General features: G+C 45.2%; 1 protein-coding gene across 3 annotated transcripts in view; it reads left to right on the top strand.

Moving 5' to 3' along the window:
* BACH2 (BACH transcriptional regulator 2) overlaps positions 1-21469 on the top strand; it is a 196727-nt gene that overhangs the window by 103060 nt on the left and 72198 nt on the right. For 2 of the 3 annotated variants that reach the window (XM_075046615.1, XM_075046616.1), the window contains one exon: positions 1403-1554. The exons of the other annotated variant lie outside the window; for it this stretch is intronic. The gene's annotated coding sequence lies outside the window, so the exon portion shown is untranslated. The remainder of the gene's footprint in view (positions 1-1402; positions 1555-21469) is intronic. 3 annotated transcript variants of the gene reach the window in all.

The raw sequence follows: 21469 nt of genomic DNA, 5'->3' as shown, positions 1-21469 counted from the left end.
AGGTAGTAGTATTTTGAACATCTGTTGGTATATCATCTAGGAGGGTGCCATCTAGAAGAAATAACCTACTTTTCATAAGTGATCCAGTTCTCTACAAGGCTTGGTGTAAAATGCTGTAGCATCAGTGCTCAGACGGTATTGAACTTTTTTAGCAGGAACTGCACACTTAAAAAAACAACAAACTTCTTTCATTTGCACTGCTTTGTGTTATTTTTTGACTTTTTTGTGGAGTCAGTAGACATTTCTTGAGAAACCGTAAGTTTTTACTGAAGAGTTAATTTTGCAGATTTCAGAAAAATAATAGGAGTTTTTAAAAAAAATCTAAACTTTTGTTTTTTATCTTCCTTCCCCTCACCTACTCCTTTATCTGGCTTTAGTTTGTGGTAGTTCTGCAGCCACAGCCCTTACAGTGATCCTGGGAAGATAGATACATGCCACTGCTTGTACTGCTGCTGTCCCCTTCTGTTCAAAAGGAAATCATCTTCCTTTCCATTCCCAATTGCCAACTTTATTCAAGTGAAGAGTAGTTAAGCATTCGAATGTTTTTCCAGGAAAACAGTAAAGTGTTGGATACTGGCAACTTGAAAACTTCAACTTGAAAATCCCTGTAACTTAAAACTAGTTACTTCTCCTTCCACAAGGATTTCCTTCCCACCCTCCTCCCCAACTACTTCAGAGTATGACCACTTCCTTGATATGTGGGGGAAGCCTTTTCGGAGTCAGCGAGGACTGGGTGTTGGGTGGGATCTGGGCTGTGTGCGGATGCTGGGACTCCGGTGCTGAGCCCCCTCTTCCAGCCCCCCGGCCCCAGCTCTGCTCTCAGCAGCCCTCCCTGTGCCAGAGCCTCCCCTCCAGGGACTGAGCCCCGAGCCCCTTGCACGGTGGTGGCAGCACGATTAATTTGCTGTGGGCACACGAAGCTTTTACTCCCTCTCCAGTTTTCTTTTGACACGGACTGGCGTGACAGGTAGCTTTGCTTTAGGGCAGATGGAGGAATATGACACACGAAGCATTAACCTGAGGATACCAAACTACACAGATGGCGTTTCTTCTCTGAAGCTCCCCAGAATAAGGCAGAAACAAAGGAACAAATTTGATGTTCCTAACTTAAATTCCTTGATAAAATCAAAGCAAAGCTTTGATGAAAACAGTATTAATTGTTATCTAAAGTCTATTAGATCATTTTGCTAGTTTTGTTGGAACAGCTTTCTGGTGTGATGTACAGTTTCATAGATCCACACAGTGGTTTGGGTTGGAAGGGACCTTAAAGATCATCCAGTTCCAACCCCCCTGGCATGGGCAGGGACACCTTCCACTAAACCAGGTTGCTCAAAGCCCCAAGAGGGGTTTTGTGAAGATTCAGTACTTGCATTTTTTAATGTCTGCCTTTATTTTATTTTAGGTTGCTATTGACTGAGTTGCCAGAACATTGCCCTACAAAGCATTGGAGGGCCTCTTCTTAATGGATTGCTGCAGCCCCTTAATTTCTCCATTGATCCTGTTCCCTGCATCGTGAGAACATTTTAGCCAGCGCAGAACCTAGAAGAGTTACATGTAAGTCACGATTCAAATTCCTTTCTATTTAAAGAAAAAAAAAAGAAAATAAAAAGGTCTTGGGGAGGCAAGGTAGAGGCAGTAAACATCATAGTTTAGAAGAATACTGTAAAAGCTGTGATTCAACAGCAAACATTAGGGGGTGAATAAATTGTTATTGAAGTAGTTACTTGCTTTTTTAACCTAAATGGTGATTGTCATTTTGAAGGCTTTTCTAAGTGTTCTGCTACCATAGTAAACCATAGCAAGAAGTACTTAAAATAGCTTCTCTTCACCCCGTCCCCCTCATTATGCTTCATTTTTCTCCACAACTGGAGAAGCGTGCATACACTTACCTTGGTGTGCTGTGCCGAAGCCGCACATGCTCCGTGTGGGTTAGGAGGGCATCCTTTGCCCAGCGGGACTGCAGACATCCCTGTATTTTTCCCATCATAAAACCCATATCCGCCTCCTTTGGGATTTCCAGAATACTTCCCTCGAGGAGCCCTGGCGCTGCTTCTCCTTTCAGCCTGCTGCCGCAGAAGGCTCTTTAAGCATCAGTAGTATCTTCATTGCCACCTCCAGCTCCTTCCAGGGGGAGTTACCTGCTCCACCTGGCTATAGGAGGGTGGAGAAAGCCATGCACAGATCTACTAGGGACAAAGGCGCTTAAAGGGGCTGCAGATCCCTTCCTGTCTCCTCAGTCTGGGTAGTAGCTCCTGGTGCTTGTTATGTACTTTGATTTTTCCTCCCAAGATGGGGAGCACCTGTGGTGCTGTGCACACACTTCCTCCCCCATCATGGCTAAATCCTCCTCTGAAACCTCGCATGGCAGCAGCCTGGCACGGAACTGGTGGGTTATTCTAGAGGGGAGAAATTGGTTTGACCCTTTTTAGCTTGGGAGCGGTTCAAACCCTAATTCTGGGATGGATCTGCAGGTGGAAGAGGCCCCTGGACCACTATGAGGATGGCATGGATGTGGTGGTCTGTGCTGTCCAGAGGGTGGGGCACTCCAGAGCTGCCAAGTTTGGAAAAAGGCTTGAGCACAACTTTATTGCATTCATTTTTTAAATAAAACCAAATCTTGTTATGGTTAGAAGTTTTTTATGTTTCTGATGGTGGTATAGAGCAGCTCGGCAAAAGGCCGCCTGAGCCAGAGATAATATAAAATTGTGTTCACAGTGTGGCACTGTGCATGTTCCTGCCCTTGTTTGGTCACTGCAGTAACAAATTCATACGACACAGTTTAATGATTAATCAAGACAGGGCAGTGAAGCTGACCACAGCACTCATTGCTGATCAGTTTTTCTTGAATGCCTACGAAAACCATTTTTAATCTTAGGAAGTGATTTGTAGTACTACTAAAAAAATAGGAATATTTTGGAACTGAAGAGTTTATATTAGATTTATACCTTCATTTGAGGTACTTTATTTGCTTATGTGACACTAAAAGTATTATTTAAAACAAGAAAAGTCTATTGCAAAAGGAGGACAGGTTTTTTTAATGCATATGGAAATTCAGTTTTTAAAGAGAGGAGAAAATTTTTCTGGTGTGATATATATCAGCAAAAATAATAGTGAAGTAGTAGGCAATGGAGAAGGGGTAGTAACAGCATTTGCTGTTAAAGAGGCCTTACAAGGTGTTGGTTTGATTTTGTTTTCCGAAAAAGGGAGAGCATTGCCATTTCATTGTGGGCTTGGCAATATATGGTGCAGTCATTAATCAAACCCCTGATAGCAGGAATCCTCTGACTACAGGAAAATTTTGGATCTGGCTTGAAACTTGTTTCTAGTGTTTGTCTTAAGGGAAGAAAACTTGAAAGTATGAATTGTAACAGCTAGGCAGGCAGAAACAATTCGTTGTTCATTAGTCCTACTTAGCACCATTGCCATGAGGTTTGAAAGCCTTATTCACAATTTTTTGCAGGCTTTTCTCATGATGTTTGAAAAGGTTACCATTAGGCATCTTGCAAATTCACTATTAAAAACCCTTTCAGAGAAACTAACTTTATAAATGGCATCCTTCTTAAGGGACTTGAAAAAGCAGCCAGAAATTGAATGGACATAAATGGAAAAAAACCTCTCTCGTTCCAAGAAGTGCATAGGAAGTTTTGTCTTGCTGCTTCTTGTGCTGCAAATAATCAGAAGTCTCCACTTCCAACAGTAAAATCAGGTCTGAGGGCCAAATAAACTTGAAAACCAGTGTAGGGACATAGGAGCTGTCATCAAATACGTGCTTTCTTTACTTTTTTTTTTTTTTTTTTTACTGTGGTTGTGTGCTTGAGATATGCCAAACTTTTAAAACATGATGTGTGCTCTAACTCCTAGAAAACACATGCATCACCTCGCAGGTTTTAGGCTGGTGGGCTGGTGTTGCACCCATTGTGCATGCAGATTTGTGCTGGCAGAGGTAGATGCAAGGGCAAGCTGCCGGTTGCTTACTTAATTTCTCAGTGTTTCCTGCTATCTGGCTTTTTTTGATAACAAACTCTGCTTGTAACAATTACCTTGTTACAGCAATTCCCATAGAAAGAAGCAAACTTTCCCTTGTTAATTAGCCCTGTTGGAAAAAGTAGTTGCACAAGGTTGACCCAGCTGTAACAACTGTATTCTTCTTGCTTTTCCCAGGGTGCAGTGTATTTCATAAACAAGTATACCTTCCCCCCCTTCCATTTATTATTTAGTTTTTATAATACTACTAGGATGCTGATAGATGTGATCTCCATAAAAATAATACATATTGATGTTTGAATTCAAAGCAGAAGGTATCTTCCTTGTTCTGACAGAGCAGATTGCAAAACCCTGTTATGGTGCATGTGCCAAGATAAAAACATTTCTCCAGGTCGCCTGGGAATTAAATCTGGGCAGGTTAGACCACATGTATTATAATGAGGGAGTACAGGAATTAGGGAGAAGCTGTGCTTTTCTCTGAGCAGCTCGCAGTTTGTTATCCCGAACGGTCGCTAATGGCAGAGTATGGATGGGGCTTTGCTTGGGTGCTGGGGATGTGGCCGTGCCTCGGAGCAGACGCTGGGGCAGGGCTGCTGGCATCCCAACGGAGGCGGGCAGTGATTCCCATCGATTTCCACACTCTGCTCACGTTTCTTCATTTTGTTTTACCTGTGTGTGTTTTCCTTTAAAAGTGGCAAAAATAACACCCCAATCAATGGCATTCTGTGTCTAATAAATTGTCCTAATTTGTACTGCTTATGCAGTGTTGAGAATTCAGCAGGGGCCTTTAAGTGCTTTGTTCAGGGAAAAAAAAAAGGCAACCCAAACCTCAGAATCCTCTGCACACAAATTTCGTATTTGCTAGTTATAAGTCCTTCAGAATATTTAAAAAAAATTTTAAAAAGATTTCTTGAAATCTGTCCTACAACCATCTGTAGGCAGATGTAAATAATGTAAAGTTTTAAGATGCAGATTTTGGTGATTAAATGTCTGTCACCCGCCTACCATCACTGCCTGGGAAAAATGCATCTTTTTTAAAATCTGCACCGAAAGGTCAGGTAACTTGACTGAATTAAGAAGGAAATAAAATTTCTGAAGGCAAAGTCACATCCCTTTGAACATTGACTTAACAAACACTCCTGACTCTCAGTACCAAATCCACTTCCCAAGCGCCATGGCCGTACCTGAGGACATGGGTGGTTTTATCTTACTGGATTTTGATGCGAGATGTGGCCATGTCTGGATTTCATGATTTTTCTCGTATGTTTCCCTGTTGGAGTGCTGTTTTTGTAGTGGAGAAGGCATTTTCTTACCCGTTTTATGGTAGTGACATATCAGGGCTCTGCACCTCGTGCACCATCGCATGGCGCATCTCCCACCCCGGGGAGCTTCATGGCCTCCCGTGGCATCCTGTCATGGGTGTCGCGCTCAGAACTGCCAAAAAGCATTCACCTATGATGTAGGGGAAATCGCTTTTGCCGCTAATTAATCCAGTTACTCCTCCTGCCCTCCTGTTGAGAATACATAAAGCCATTGACCGCTGCCAACACTGTGTCGGTCCCTGAGTGTGATCGGGTGCTCCTCAGCACCATCAGTGCCTCTGTACCGGAGGCAGGCTGCACCCCCAGCCTGGGTGGCTGGGGATGGCTTTTGATAAGTGTTTGCTGCCAATATATCTGTTGATTAAATGTATATTTTTATTTATATATCCATACGTGTGTGTATATATATAAATGAAATACATATATTTATACGTAAAAATAGTTTTATATATCTAAGTATGTAATTCAAAAAAAATTTAAAATGGGCATCTGGACAGATAGATTCAGTGTGGTCTGAAAAGCGCTGGTGTGGCTTACGCACAGCGGCTGTGCGTGCCCACGTGTGTGGGCGGTGAGCCGACGTCCCTCTCTGGATGTTTCTGACCCAGAGCCCCGTGCCGGAGGCATCCCCATCCGGGTACACGCAGCGACCGCGGGCCGTGTGGCCAGGAGGAGCATCCTGCTTGTGCTTAGTGGGTACGATGGAGGAGGGCGGTGGTGTTTGTTGCAGTATAGCGCGCCGTATGAAACCGAATTATTCTGACACCTCTCCCCTTTGCTACCATTGACCACAGGTTTGTTTGTTCATCACCCCAGCAGTGTGACGGGCCGCGTGGGCGCGCGGTGTCATTGATCTGTTTACTCGGCGTTCCCCACGTGGCTGCCGTGTTGTGGCGAGGACTTTTATTTTTCGCTGCGGCAGGTGACAGCCCGGTTGCGTGCGTGTGTCAGCCCGAGGGACTGAGTCACAGCCCTCCCTCTGCCCGGGGCTGGCGGCAATTCCCCTTACCGACGTGGGGCGAGATGCCGGCCCATCTCCACAGGACAGCTTACTTGCCCACGTGTTTCTTTATTATTTTTTTTTTTTTACTGAAAAGACTGAGAGATGGTGATGGCGAGATCAACTTTCTCTGTAACCCAAACCAATGAAAAGTAAAATCCATCTCACCGCATCAGTTTTGTTTTCACTGCTGGTTCAACCTATCCTCTCCCCCTGGCAGAGCCCTGCACAGTCATTCAGTGCCCGGCTTGGGGGTGGTGTGGTTGTTAGCTCAGTGGTGTATGACCCATTTATTTTCATAATACTTAGATACCCGCACTTCTGCAGCATTCAGCACTCGGGTCCTACGACCTAAATCCTTGCCAGAAAAGCACACACCTGATTTCAGCGGCGTGCGTGGAGAGCGGCTGGCTTTGTGCTTGGCTTGTCGGGGGCTGCGAGAAGGCGATGGGCCGCTGGGTCGATTAATGTGCAAGCGCAGGTAAAGGTACATTTTTCCAGAGCTGGCACTTTGTCTTAGATTATGTTGTTAAATATCGATTGCTAGCTTACGGGACATGTTTCCTGTTATGATTTGCAAAGGGTTGAGAAGTAAAAGTGTTGTAGTGGATGCTTTTCTGGCTATAATAACTTGGATTTTCAGAGACAGCAAGGTAATTAATGACATCAGATTGTTCATTCTCCTTTCCCAATCCCCAGACATGGCATCACATATACTCTTGTTGAATCTGATCTTAAGACAGACCTTTTTTCTTATTGAGTTAGCTTTCTGCAGGTTTTCAGATGATAATTAGGTTCATGCTTGTGTTGATTTCAGTAAATGGGAAAAGAATCAGGCACAGGACAGACAGGAGAGTAAACTGCCATCATAGTAGACCTGGGAGCTTTAGGTATAAAATTAAAGAGTAATTTGCAAAGCGACTTGAAGTAAAGTGGATTTAAACACAATGAAATCATCCTTGACAGCAATTTGTTTGAAGTTCTTCTACTGTTATGAGTGTAAAGGGATTTTTTTTAATTGCCGGTTTCTGGGTAGAGTATTCAGCATAATTTCTCACAGGTAAGTGAAGCATTAACTCCTTGTACCTCAGTAGTTTGGGCAGTGGAGGGCTGTTGTGGCTTAAGCCCAGCCGGTAACAAAGCACTGAGGCTGCTTGCTCACTCCTCCCCCCGCAGTGGGATGGGGAGGAGAAAATATAAGGAAAAGCTCATGGGTCAATACAAGGACAGGGAGGGATCACTCACCAGTTATGGTCATGGGCAAAAATCAGACTCAACTTGGGGAAGAAACAAAATCATTTTAATTTCCTACCAATTAAATCAAAACAAGGATAATGGGAAGTAAAACCAAATCTTAAAACACCTTCCCCCCACCCCTCCCTCCTTCCTGGCACAGCTCCACTCCCGGTTCTCTCTCCATCCTCCCCTGGAGCAGCGCAGGGGGATGGGGAATGGTGGTTGGGGTCAGTTCATCACACGTTGTCTCTGCCGCTCCTTCCTCCTCAGGGGGAGGACTCCTCACACTCTTCCCCTGTTTCAGCGTGGGGTCCCTCCCACGGGAGACAGTCCTCCACGAACTTCTTCAATGTGAGTCCTGCCCATGGACTGCAGTTCTCCACGAACTGCTCCAGCGTGGGTCCCTCCCATGGGCTGCAGTCCTTCAGGCACAGACTGCTCCAGCGCAGGCTTTCCCAAGGAGTCCCGGCCATCTTGGGGGGCCTCCACTCCCCCGCTCCCCTCCCTGGGCTGGGGGGGGACAGCCTGCCGCCTCACCGCGGGCTACGGGGGCAGCCCCTCCTGCGGCGCACCTCGTTCCCTCCTTCCTCACTGACCTTGCTGTCTGCACAGGGGTTCCTCTCACATCCCACTCCCCTCTCCGCTGCAGGTTTCCCCTCTTAAATCTGTTCTCCCAGAGGCACTGCCACCATCACTGGCGGGCTCAGCTTTGGCCAGTGGCGGGTCTGACTTGGAGCCGGGGAAGCTTCGAGCAGCTTCTCACAGGAGCCAGCCCTGCAGCCCCTCCCCTGCTACCAAAACCCCGCCGCACAACCCCAAAATGGGAGAAACTGAAAGTAGGGAGAGGCACCTTCTTCATTTTATCATTTCAAAATCAGTCAGTGGTCAGCTAACTTAGAGAAGGACTCTGCCAGGTAACTGAGAGAAAACAATCAAATGTATGAAAACCCAGCAAGATCCCAGACAGTAGATACACACTGCATGTGAATAGCTGTCCAATGTTTAATAGAATGTAATGGCACTCTAAATACAAGCTGGAAAAAAGTAACAGCAATTAGCTAGTTTGCATCCCTTGTTCAGATGAGCCATGAGTTCTGGGGTTTTTGCATTTATATACTTTTGCTGTAGGTGTTGGAAGTGTGGGTGGCCATGAAAAAGCAGTGGTTACAATAAGATTTTCCATTTATTGCCCTTTGTGTACAACTAAAAATAAGATTCAAATGCTTCAGAATTTGTAGAGCAAGCATAATCCTTCTCTTAGCTCTGATGACTGGCTCGCCTGCAGCTTCAGCTCTGTCTGGTGAGTCCTAAGCTTAAATGCTTGTAAATGGGTCTGTGTTGGAAGGAGAGGCAGAGTTTACTTGTGGTGTGGTCTAGCTATGTTAATTCATCAACTTCTTATTTGAAAAAAAAAAGGAGTTAGTCTTAGTGCATAAGTAAGATGTGGTGATGAAAGAATTTTGGAAGCAGAATTGTTCTGCTCTCTGGAAAAAGTAGCTTTGGAGAGGACTGAAAGATCTTTGAAATCAGTCCTCCAAAATTTCACTGGTGTAACTTGAACTGTTGATCCAGAACTTCATCTTCTGGCAAAGAAAAACAAAAAAAAGGAAATTACACAAATCTGCTGAGCATCAAGAAACAAATTCTCAGGGTTAACTTTTGGCATGTAAAATCCTTTTGGTTTGGTTTTTAGGGTGACGGTATTGAAATATGCTGTCTCGGTAGCTTTTCCAGGTAGTTGCACTAGTTAGGAATCCGCTAAACTAGTTGCAATGTCTTAAGCTACTAAATCTGTTCTGACCACATTAATTGATACGTCATCTCGTGGCCAAGAGAAACATTAAAGAGAGATGTTGTCAGCAGATGCAGGGAAATTCGTAACTTCATGGTGTCAGGTTTGGTGCTGTCCCAGCTTCACTCATTAAGTAGCCGTGGCATTTCCAGAGACTAAGTGTGCCTGTGCATGTCAAGCTTCTCAGTTTGATGTCATTCTTGCAATGGATGAGTAGAGAAAGCATCTATCCAAGAGCTGCAGAACCAAAGGTAGAGGCTGAAAACTTGCTTTCTGCTGCGTGGCAGCTTGAGCTTCACCACTTGCTTGTCGCTTCGTGACCTTTCCAGGTTTTCCCGGCTCGCAGGGTAGCAGAAGTGTTGGTCTCGAGAATCGGGCTGTGTAAGACAATAGGTTTTCGCTCTGAGTAACACCGCATGGTGCAGAGGATGTGGGGTGCTGGGGGCACTTAGAGGCACTTGCGCTTCTTCCATGGAATAGCCATGCTGTCAGCGGTGAGTCTTTCATTATGCAATATGAAATCCCTTTAAATTAGCTTGGTGTAACCCTCCCTCTATTCTTAGGAGAGCTCGGTGCCTATCATTGCTGCCTTACTTTTGCCTTTTTTCTGAAACAGGCGTTTCTGCTTTTACATCTGTACGCACCCGTTGGACCAGCTCCTGCCATGATACAAAGTATGAAAGGCAAGAGAGCTAATGCAGTAATCAGGCTTTTAAATATTTCAGGTGTGAATGGGCAAAACTTCAGCAATAATTAGTTTCCACTGCGGTGGTTGCTGCAGGGAATTACATTACAGCTGTTACAATCACCTGCATGTCTCAGTCCTGTAGGTGACCAGATGCTGACAAGCAGCATCAACGTTTGTTGTCATTTTTTCTGTGGAATTTTCCCTTTTTGGTACAGAAGTAGAGGTGGGTTTTTTCTCTTCCTCCCCCCCCTTTCTACTGCTACGCCCAATGCAGATGAGTTCAAACCTTGATGGCTTTGAAGATAACGGCAGGAGAGAGTGTGTCATGCGGCAACGGCACTCACGCGCCGCTCACTGCTGCCGCGCTTTCCAGCTGGATGAGACACGCTGGTCTTTTCCAGGGGTATCGCCGCACCGGCTATTTTTAGAGATGGCACATAGGACACGTTGTGCAATTATCAGTACCCGCTGCTGGGCTCTTCATTTTTTCCCTTGTATGGTGATGAGGTTTTTCAGGTGTTTACCTTTCTCTTGAAGAGGTAGACGGATCTCTTTTTGATTCTTCTAACCACTTGCAGAGCTGCTCCGTGGAGTCTGCGGAGCTGTGTTTTCTGTACACAGCCTGAAGGGAACAGTCCTGCACGCGGCCACTAAATTAAGATCAGTATAACTGACCGAAGCAATGCAGTTGAGATTTTCAGCTGAAGAGCTCTAACAACCTGTTGGGCTGCATAGCAGTAGATCTGCTATCTCGGGAAACCCCCAGCTTGTTTTTTTTTAACTTTCCCACAGCAAACAAGCTGCACTCAGGCATTTTTACAGTTGTCATAAACTCTTTGTATGGCGCTCAGTTTCTGGAGTCCTTTAAACAGCCAGCTCGGCTGTTGCTGCTCCCCATGATGTATGGGAGGTTCTGGGAGATGGCGGCGGCAGATCCCGGTCAGCCGGTGATCCCCCCCACGCACCCGGGGGGAACGGTGGGTGCTCAGGGATGTGGTGCAGCCTCATGATGGGAGCAGAGCCGGACAAAGCAGTTGACTGCTGGGTTACCCCTGTCGGTTTCTGGAGGAACAGAGCTGGCCGGTTGCAGGCTCCTTAATGCATTGCTCAAATAATGCAAAAACATTAGCAATGGAGATTTGCTGTAATGGTGTATTTTAAGTGCATCTCTGCTCTGCCAGCTTCACTTTTAATGCACTCGGTTAAGGAATGCTTTGGAGGTTGCTACTAATGGATGAATCTTCCGGAAAATTGGAATTTTCAGATAAGATTGACACTTTGGAGTGAGAAATATAAATCTAATGAGAGTATTTCAGCAGAGGTTTGTAATTAGGAATGAATGGAGGGAATTTGTGCGCGCAGTCTGCAAAAGGGCACAATGGAAGGTGAAATTGCACCCTCTGCGCTGAATGAAGGATGAAAGCCAATGTATCAGTGTCATGGCATGACAGTGTAGAGTATAAATGATACTGTCACTGAGTGCTGCAGAAGGTATCAAGGGAATTCCACTCCAGTAAATTACATTACTTAGACAGACCTGAAGGCATTGTGTCTGAATGATTGGAGGGAAAAAAGGTTGTCAGCACAAAGCAGAAGATATTATAGAACAACTGGCTGCAGGGTTGGAAAGCGCTGTTTTTCTGATATTTACCATGCAAAACTCTTCAGATGCTTTTTTAAATTTTTTTGGTTGAATTACAAATGTATTGATGAAGCAATAGTATTTTTTGAGATGGTGTTCGGAGTGGATACCAGCCTGCAGCAAAGTTTGAACACACTCAGCTGCCATTTTTTCAGTAGGAACTGGGTCTCCTTCAGACCTGGGGAAAATCTAGTTGTGTGTTCCCAGCTCAAGCAGTGATCTTTATGCATTGCTTCATTGGGCTGAGGACTTGCTTTTGGGGCTGGATTTTGGTTATGGTGTAGTTCTAGCATAGGTTTGTGGGGAGGGGAAGGTTGTTACCATTCTCACTAGCAGTGTCTGGGGCTGGATTGTGGTGAGCAGCAGCAGATCATGGGACACAAACTTTATATTCTTATTTAGAGGCACTCAGACAGCATGGCGAGGTCTGTGATGCAGGCGGCTAGGACCGTGATGTCATGGTGACGGTGCAGCAAAAATCCAGAGACTTCATCCCTTTCAGTATGCATGTGCTGGCACATCATACATGTGTGTTCCTCATACTGTTTTGCTCATTGCCCACCCAAACCCACTGCTAACACCACCTTGCTTCCCTCAGCCACAGTGACGGTGTCAAGTGGAATAGTTATTTCTCTCCTTTTTTCTCTCTGTAATGACCTATTACATCCACCCTCACAGGGGCAGTACCTCAGAGACGGGACTTAACTGCTTCTCTGTCTCTGTTCTTACACGCAGACAACACCTACAAGCTCCTGTCATTTCCTAGTTTGCTCGTGGGTGAGACAGCCCGGCTCCCACAGTGCTCCCAAACTGCCGCTCGACGATAAAACAGCTTCCCCCCGAAGATGCTACGTTTCATTCCTACAGCGCATAATAAGCCCTGTCTGCTTTGGGCTTCTTGTAAAACTTCAGCAGACTTTGTACTGCTTAAAAACATATTTTTCCACTTGCCTACTCATGAAAAGCATCACTGAAAGTGCATGCTGTAAATAATGATAAGGGAGCAGGCCTCGTTTCTCCTCTTCAAAACTTGATTCTCAGCAAAGCCCACACATGGCAGGAGGATGGACATGCAGCACAGTTAAATTAGCAGTCCTTAGCATAGGGTTCTTTACCTAGAAATACCATTCCAAGTTGTGGGGGCATTAACCAGGAAACACAGCCAAACTGAAGGGTTCTGATTCGGGAAAGGTTGCGGTTCAAATGCTTCCATGGAAATGGCCTGTCCTCCTCAGGATGCAGGATTCGGTCCTTACAGCCCCTAGCTGGAAACCATAGCGTCAAACCTACAGGCAGTGTGCAAAAGCAGTGAGGCATCTGTGGAAAAGAAGATGGCCTGTGTGGGATGGGATTCAGTAGTATAGCAATTTATTAGCAGGTCCTGATCATAGCCAGAGGTGAGTGGGAGGAAGCAAAGTGTAATTTGTATCTATACTTCCCGCATTAGAACTGGGCTGGAGTGGCCCAGGGTGTAGGACTGTGTCTGTCTGTCTGGATAAAAAGGGGAGTTAAGATGTAAGAGATGTAAAGTTTTCCTTAGACCATCATTGCCATGGGAAACTACTATGCCTGCTTAAGCACTTGTTTGTAGCGTTATTAAAAATCTGTTGTTGCTCACTTCTGTGGTATTTTGTGTCAAAAGCTGGCATTTTGACACTTTTTTTTTTTTTTATGTTGGGAAAGCAAATGCTGTTTCTTATATTCAGCATCATTCCTGCGGTCATGATTGAGCCACGTTTTCAAAGTGTGGTTCTTTGTAGTCATCCACAGAAGACCCATTTGTTCTCGCTGCCCTAGCTATCCATATGATGCCATTTTCCTCTTCCCACGCTGGTCCTGTGGCATGAACGCCTATAACCAGCACCTGTGAAGTCATCAGGATCACTCATCGGAGCAATGGATGCAAGACTGGACTTTAAATGCCGCAAAATACCATGACTGCAAAAGTAGGGTAGAAGGGGAGAAGGAATGACCAAACTCTACACCTTAGGGAATACTGAGAGACTAACCAGTATTGCTTTAACTGAGAGACATATTGAGCCTGCTCAGTCAGATCTGTATCCCCTGGCAAATGTATTTTGTTGTGTAAATGGCTCCCTGCTGTCCCAGAAGACTATCGCTATCTTTTCCTATCTTGTACAATGGATTTCTAAATAATCAATCTTTGTGCAGGAAAGTTGTGGTTCAGTAAGCTCAGTTTGCTAACGAGTCAATGGTTTAATCTTAATTCTCACTGCTAGTGCTTTTGATAACACAGGGCTATAAAGTTTGACATAGCAGAAACTTCTCTATAAACTCTGATTTGCTTGCCAAAAAGTCAGACCATTACCGTTAATTCCCCTCTTATCATTAGTGTTATTAAACTGACGATTGATGTGTAAAAACTGCCATTTGCATGAAGTTCCCAAAACTGCCGTAAAAGAGACTTTTGTTCTGACTTGGTAAAGAGAGGGGGAAAAAAAAGGGCAAAATAACGCTAGTTCTAACAGCAGAGATGTTCATATAAAGACATGTTCTGAACAATAAGATCGTTTATCCATGTATGACATAAATACATCAGAATTTAAATAATGAGAGATCTTGTGAAATGCAGCAAAACGCACACCACTGGCATTGTGAAGTTTCCCTTCTCTAAAGCCCTATTCTCAGGGAAAAGCAGCTTTACTTTTGCTTTGAAAATCCATTATCATAAGCCATTTTTTTTAAAACACTTGTCTTAGTGCAATATTAAAGCAATTTTATACCCTAAGAGCAGCTCTTTTGTAAGGTAAAGTGCAGTCCCGTGTGTGTATGTAATTGCAGTTTATAATACTTCTCACAATCCTAATTTCCCCCAAATTAAGAAAACCACTCACCTTTTCAGGCTTTCCTTTTCCTAATTATTTTTTGTTCCACCTGTTTTTCTTCCCCAAAAGATCCTTTTTTAAAACTCCCTTCTTACGAGAAGAAAAAAAAAAGGCACAGAATTCTTTCTGGATTCATTGCAAAACACTGCTTGAAGGAAGCATTTTAAGAGTTTAGGTTAGAAAGTTTCTGCCTCTTTGAAACTGCATGGGTGACACTGCTATTTTGGGAGGCAGTGCCATCTGCTTGTTCAACCAAAAAGCGGGGAAGATGTTCCTAGTTCTGGCATAGACTTTTGGGTTGATTCCACATAAAATTCCCGATCGATCTTTGCTTGTGCTTGCCCCCTCTATATGCTGGGGAGAGCAAGGCCACTCACCTCTTCCACCTTCACAGCTCCCAGGGGAAAGGTGTTCAGCTCGTGGTCCATGATGAGTAAGACATGGTTGTTCACAACAGGCACAGTCCATCATGACGTATGAGGTCCACAATTCCTCCCTGCAGGTGTTCATGTTGCAAGAGCTGTACTGAGGAGAAAGAGAGAGCAACATAGCTCCCAACACCTGAGGCCACAGGTAGCTGCTACCTGCAGGTGAAGAAGAGGGTCTTTGGGGGAGGCTTGGTTGGGGTTTGCTGGAGGAGTTGGGTGTTTGTTTGCTTTTGAGTAAGAAAGAGGGAGGACAAGTTTTCTGGGGGTTTCCTCGCTTTTGGGGGGGAAAAAAAGCAGGAGGACAAGGTTCCCTGGAGCACAGATCAACCATCCACCAGCTAGTGCAGGTGTCAGCAGTGCGGGAGCTGCAGAGGACAGTAAGACTAGGTGGGGAGGAATGGCAGGGCTTGTAGGGAGTGCAGATGGGTTGAAGGAAGAGGTTGACATGAGTAAGGTGGAGTCTATGTAGTATGTACCGTGAGTCTGTGGAAATAGCACAAGGAAACATGGAAACGTGAGGTTACTGTAGTCCTCCATAGGTGATGAAGACATTTCTCTGAGATAAGAGAGATTTAAGTCTATGTTATATTGCTGGAGTATTTGCAAATACGTATGTATCATCGTTACAATATCTTCCTGACTAGCAAAATGTTTCATCCAATCTCTGTTGACAGAGAAGATTGCCTACTGATAATCGCTTTGCTTAAGTGTCTGATAATATGCCAGAAATGAGAGCATTCTCTGTTAGGTCATCTTTAATTATGCATGTACCACCTGTCAGCTTTAAATCTGAAGAAGATTGGTTTTCTCATTGGATTTGGAGTAGGGAAAAGAAGAGAGCCTTCAACAAGAGGACTAGGCAGTTGCAAACAGTGTGCCTATGGGGGAGTTTCACAAGCAGTCTCCTCATCCTCCCTAGTCATGGATACCGCTGTTGGCACATGCGGAAATATTTGAAATATTGCCTAAACTAGCTGCCGTAGCGATGGTTTTTGCAGGAAGAGGATTTCAGACCATCTGTTGCATTTCCTGGTTTTCCTTTTTCCCCATTTCAAAGGGAGAGGGAGCACTGAGTTGGGGGAGGACATGTGGCAAGTCGTGGCTTCTTTGGCAGCGCTGGGAGGAAATCCCTTCCAAAAGCCTTGCGGGTGGGTTATTCACTTTTACACTGATTAAAGCACACAATAAAACTAGTCAGGCCAATGAAGACATGCCAATCTAATAGGAAACTAAGGGCTCAAAAGACTGAAAAATGATGAGGATGGGTGTTTAACAGGGTTGCCATTACCAGACCAACTTATGATATTAAAAATTACCTTGGAGATGAAATTTTATCTTTGTACAGGGTGGGGAGGCAGTAACTGTTTGGGAATAGTTGAAGGGATTTTCAGTTCACGCGAGAATACTAGCTGCTTATTTGGTACAGTAATAGATTTTAGGAATCTCCTGGGTTTTCTAGTCTCCTTTACTCTGAGGCCAGTCTGGAAAGCAGGGAAAGCGTGGTTCGTTGTCCTCAAAAATGTACCGTTTGTACCGGAAAACAGGAATGGTCTTTGTTAAACTTCTCACCTGCTTTGGCAGAAGAGAACATCACTTGCAGTGTGGAATGTTGTTCCTGCTGCTTCTTGCCTATGTATCCGAGTGGCCCACACTTCCCCCTCTCTGGGATTTTGGTTTTTCAGCTTCTGTCATCACTGCCTCAGCCTCCTGGAAAGAATTCCTCAGTTACACTGGTTAGCTGACACTGATTGTTTTTCCTGGTAATACCTTCAGCCAGTGCTATTTTTGAAAATCTGGGATTTGGAACAGTAGGTCAGTTTGTAAAACAACAAGAACGAGTGAAGAGGGACAGATGGCTCTGGATGTGAGAGCCTGTTTCTGTTCATCTCCCATTTGGCTTTTGCTGATGCTTCGTCGTTGTGTGAGCATTTGAGGCTGTCGTTTCACGTTGGTTAAGTAGTAGATGCTCCTTTGCTGCAAAGATTGTCCTGTGGCACACGTCATGTCCCCCCCTCCGCTCCTGTGGGGCTCCAAGGCAGGCTCCCTCTGCAGAAGCTGGCAGTGCGTTTGCACCTGAGGACATGGAAAGGGTTTGGGAGAGAAGTGGATTTTCTGCCTAGAAATCTGGCTGTATTTTTTCTGACCTTTTCTCCCAGCGACTACACTGGACAAAGCTTGCCTGATTATTCCTTTGCTCAGCATAAGGTTGCCAGACTCACCTTTCTTTGCTATTCCTGTGTAAATGATGACAACTTCTCCATCCTCTGTTGTGCTGTGGGATTTTGCTCAATTCTTAGACAGAATCTGATTGATTCAGACTTGCCTACTTCTCTCTCTCTGGATAGTGGTTCCAGCAGCATCACCTGGATGTAGCTGAACTTTACAGAGCTGAAATGGAAAAGTGTGTGGGCAGTGCCACAACCTTTTTTGCTCGCTCATGATTCATTCAGCCTTTCTTTCCAGCCTCCTATTGCAAGCTAAAGGGCTCTCCAGTCTAGCAGTGGTCACTGGAAGACTCCTCTTTCATACAGGCTCCTTCATTAAATACAAGGGTGTATGCATCTCATTATCCTTGTGCTGCTGCTGAGTTGTGCAGCACCACTGGACACTGCAGGAGATGTCCTGTTCACCAGTTTGAGGAACAACCATACTTGAGTGAATGCAGTACTCTGCTTTTGTCTCTGAAAAACTGGGCAACTAGATGAGATTTAAGGATACCTTTAAGGATTAAAGAAATTTTTACTTAAAACCAGACTTGAAATAATTAAGGAAAATTGCCCCCCCTAAAAAAAATATAACAACAGCATGCCCTAGCAAGGATTTTTCTGAGCTCTTCTGGCTTACGAGATGTGGCTTACATAATCCCCAGGTCTGGCCAGTCCTGGGGGCTCTTTCTTGTCCTATATTTTATGGATGATTACTTAAACTACCCAGAGCAGTGTTTCTGGAAAACCTTCCTGTTCTCGAACCCAAGATGGCATCGTCTCCCTTGTCCTCTCTTAGGACCACCTACCCCTTTTTTCTCCTGGACTCTTCAGTGGAGCTTGCCCAACTGCCTTGGTCACAGGAGGGGCTTCAGCTGTCTTCTTCATTTCTCACAGGGACACTTGTTTAACATTTCTCTTGTAGCCTTTGGTGTGCTGCTGGTTTTAGGCTTTATGCTTTTTCTTTCTCAGTTCACTCTTAAAAACACTACAGTAAGACTTTTCACATGTCAAGTTTAGTATCTGTTATAGTAGAAGCTTCATGCAGGATTCATACTTTCCCTTCCATAGCAGTGCAGCAGTGCTTGATAGTGAAGCTGGTGAAATTCAGAGCGATGTGTTTACATTGAGATATCCGACTGTATACACTGCTAATTTTAAGAGGAAGGGGAACTCTTCATGGGATAATTGGTTTTGCCATATTTATAGACATGAGCTCTTGCTGAAGGATGTTTTTACTGACTCCAAGTCGGCTGCTGACAGCCGGTATTACAAGAGTGCATTGTGAGTCTCATGGTCTGTGTGTGCTTATGTATACACAGCACAGAAGAGATGAAGCCACAGAGAGATAATGAAGGCAGAGATGCTAAACCCTGTAGCAGTGCTTAGTAGTGAAGCATTTGAACAACCAGCGTGGCCCAAATTCCAGCTCCTGTCTAGGCTGTAACAATCAGGAAAATCACTTTGTCCTTTAACTGATTTTACCAGTCTGGATGAGTAGCCAAGAAGTCAAGGTAATCATCTCTCCCTTACGTAGAGCCCTGGCAGCGGCAGCACAAGCTCCTAAATCAGGTGGTTTGCCTGTACCCCCACAGCCCACCCGTGAATGGGAATACTGCTCTATCTCCCTCCATGCCCTTTTGAGGCATAGAGCCAAAGCAGTGTGTGGGTCACATAAGTATCACAGTCAGGTTTTGCAGTGTTTCTGCCGCAAGTCAGTTGGCAACACAGTACTGTAGATCAATGGTAAATACATGCAACCTTCTCGAAAAGTTCAAGTGGGCAATCAGAGCAAGGCAAGTGGTTGCTTTTACACTTTGGTTGCAGAGCGTTTGTGGAGGGATTTCAAGGAAACCTCTTGGTAACAGGAAGCTGCTGCTGCAGGCATTCGATGAATGATCTGCGTAGTCATCTTCTGTTCCTAGTGCCTCCTTCCCTGGGCTGCTTAATAAACATGTGAGCATGGCCCTTATCAGCCAGGCTCCGTTTCTTTCGCCTGTGCTAATGTGCCGTTATTTTATGTCACATTGAGTGAGGAGGGAAAGCAGTGATACGAAGCCTTTTATCCCTTTCCTTAAATAGGACTGATGACCACAGCTTAACAGCATTCCAAGAAAAATACATTTGATCGAAGGTGGCCAGAGCATTCCCTGAGATGCTGCATAAGGACATTCGTCCTGATAATAACTTGCCTTTGCCATTTTCAGAGCAGACGTTCCTATTGCAAATCCCATGTCAGCTCACTGCCTTTAATATGCACACACGTATATAAAGGTACCTCTTTGATTTCCCTCCAGGCTGCCTCCCCTCACCTCCCACAAAGGCCCGAGGGCTGCACAGGATGCCCACGCTGCCAGCAGCTCCATCTTGAGGGGTTTCCTCCAACAGCACCCGCTTGGTGCCCTTCGGTGCCCCTTTAGCCATGGGGGGTCTGCTCTGCTGTGCAGGAGCACGGGCGAGCTTTTTGCACACCGCAAGCTGGAATTCCCTCTGGGCCACTGCAATGAATATTGCAGAAACCTCACCGAGCAGGGGAAGGCATCGTGCTTTTACGTGCAAGGGCTTGCCAGTTCGAATCACGTCTGTTGTGTTGCAGAGGGGAATATTGCTCTGGTTGCAGTGGGTTAGTGGAGTACTAGCAAGTCTCATTTGCAAGGGGTCCTGGGCTTTAGTCTCATCTCATCTGTCACCAAGAGAAGGAATCTACTCTGACAAGTTCTGCAAATGCTGGTTTCACTTTTGGTTTTTGTTCCCCAGCCATGTCCTTTGTTTCTGAAATGCTGTTTACATACCACAGATTTCTTTTTTTGTGCAAATCGATTAGCTTTAATTTCCTCCTCAACTACCTGATTTTTATCCCATTGCTTCACCAGCATTCTGTTGTTAATTCGCATGATATATGATAATGCGATGTGATATCCCTCCCTAGTTAGCAAAATGTTAGAATAGCTGTTGGCAGCTTCTGGAAGAGTAATTAGCAAGTAGGAATTACACAAAGATGTGCACACTAGCCTAAGTAGGCATTTTCCAGCTGTCTGCAAGTTCAAAAACTAGTAGGGACTTTTCAGGCTCTAACACAAAATTAATTACTTGCTACTAGAAAAGAACGTTTACAAAAATGTGTAGTGTGCGATCAGAGCTACTGTGGTTTTTTCCTTAATTTGGAAGTGGACTCCTTTATGACAAAGAGCAGGATTTTTACAGTATTTGGTAGTCATTTTCCTGAGAAGACGAGCCTTTTCGTTACAAGGGGATGCCAAGCTCAAACTCAAAATAGTAAGCCGCCTAAGAAAGCACTTAGGGCTTTGTGTACATCAGTCCTCACGCCGTCGGGCATAGCGCTGCCTTCCATGGGGATGGCACGATGCAAGCACCTTTGTGCTGGCTGCCTGAGCCAGGATCCCCAGCTCCGTGTGCATCCCGGTGTAGCCCAGGACATCAGTGTTTCCTTTCTCTCTTTCTAATGTGCAAGAGTTTCTGTCCACGATGCTTTCTTTAGAAAAGCACTGCTGTGCCTCTGTTTTGCATGAAGAAGCCCACGTAAATCAAATATAGCTGCACAGCTGTGCTAAAAGCCTCCTTTTTATCCACAGGCAGCTATTGTCCACCAGCTTTTATTTCTCCTCTTTCCTATTCTAGTGCTCCTCCAGGATCAGCCTGAGGGTGGCTGGAGTTTTGTTTGCTCCCTGCCATAAGGTAGTCAGTCTCTGGCGGTGCGATGGAGAAAGGGGGCAGGCATAGGGGAAGCATACGGCTGGTGCATTCGGACTGCTTGACAGTTTTATTTTAAGCTCAGGCTCTTCTTGCCACCTCCGTAGCCTCTTCTGCTCTCTGCCTCTCACTTGACATCTCTTGTACCTAATTCTCTAATCAGCTGGATTATCATCTCTTGGCACCATGTCCTCACCTACTCTCCAGCTTCTCACCAGCGATTACTCCTCCCCTCTCATCTCTTCTCTACTCTGACACTTCTCCCTGTTTGCTTCTCTGAATGCCTGTGACTTTCCCTCCTCTCGCCTCCCATTGAAAAAGCATCATCCCACCTCCCAGTGGGGGAACGGACAATTTCCAGGAAGCTTTTTTCTCAGCGTTGCCTCCATTCCCACTGCTCTTTCAAGCTCCTTGGCAGTCGTTCCCCTCTCTGTTCGCAACCTCTCTCTGCCGCCTGCCCACTTCTGCTCCCCCCCAGCATCTTTACATACTCACTGTAATAGGCAATGGCTTTATCTCCAGCTTCTTCGGTTTCTTTTTGCTCACTGAAAACACTGGAAGATAGCCGCTCTTTCCCACGGTTCGTTCCCCTGTTCTCACTTCTGCCCCTCCGCCT

Source organism: Buteo buteo, chromosome 15 (assembly GCF_964188355.1).
Source record: "Buteo buteo chromosome 15, bButBut1.hap1.1, whole genome shotgun sequence".
Lineage (NCBI taxonomy): Eukaryota > Metazoa > Chordata > Aves > Accipitriformes > Accipitridae > Buteo > Buteo buteo.
This window is presented reverse-complemented; position numbering and strand designations above follow the sequence as displayed.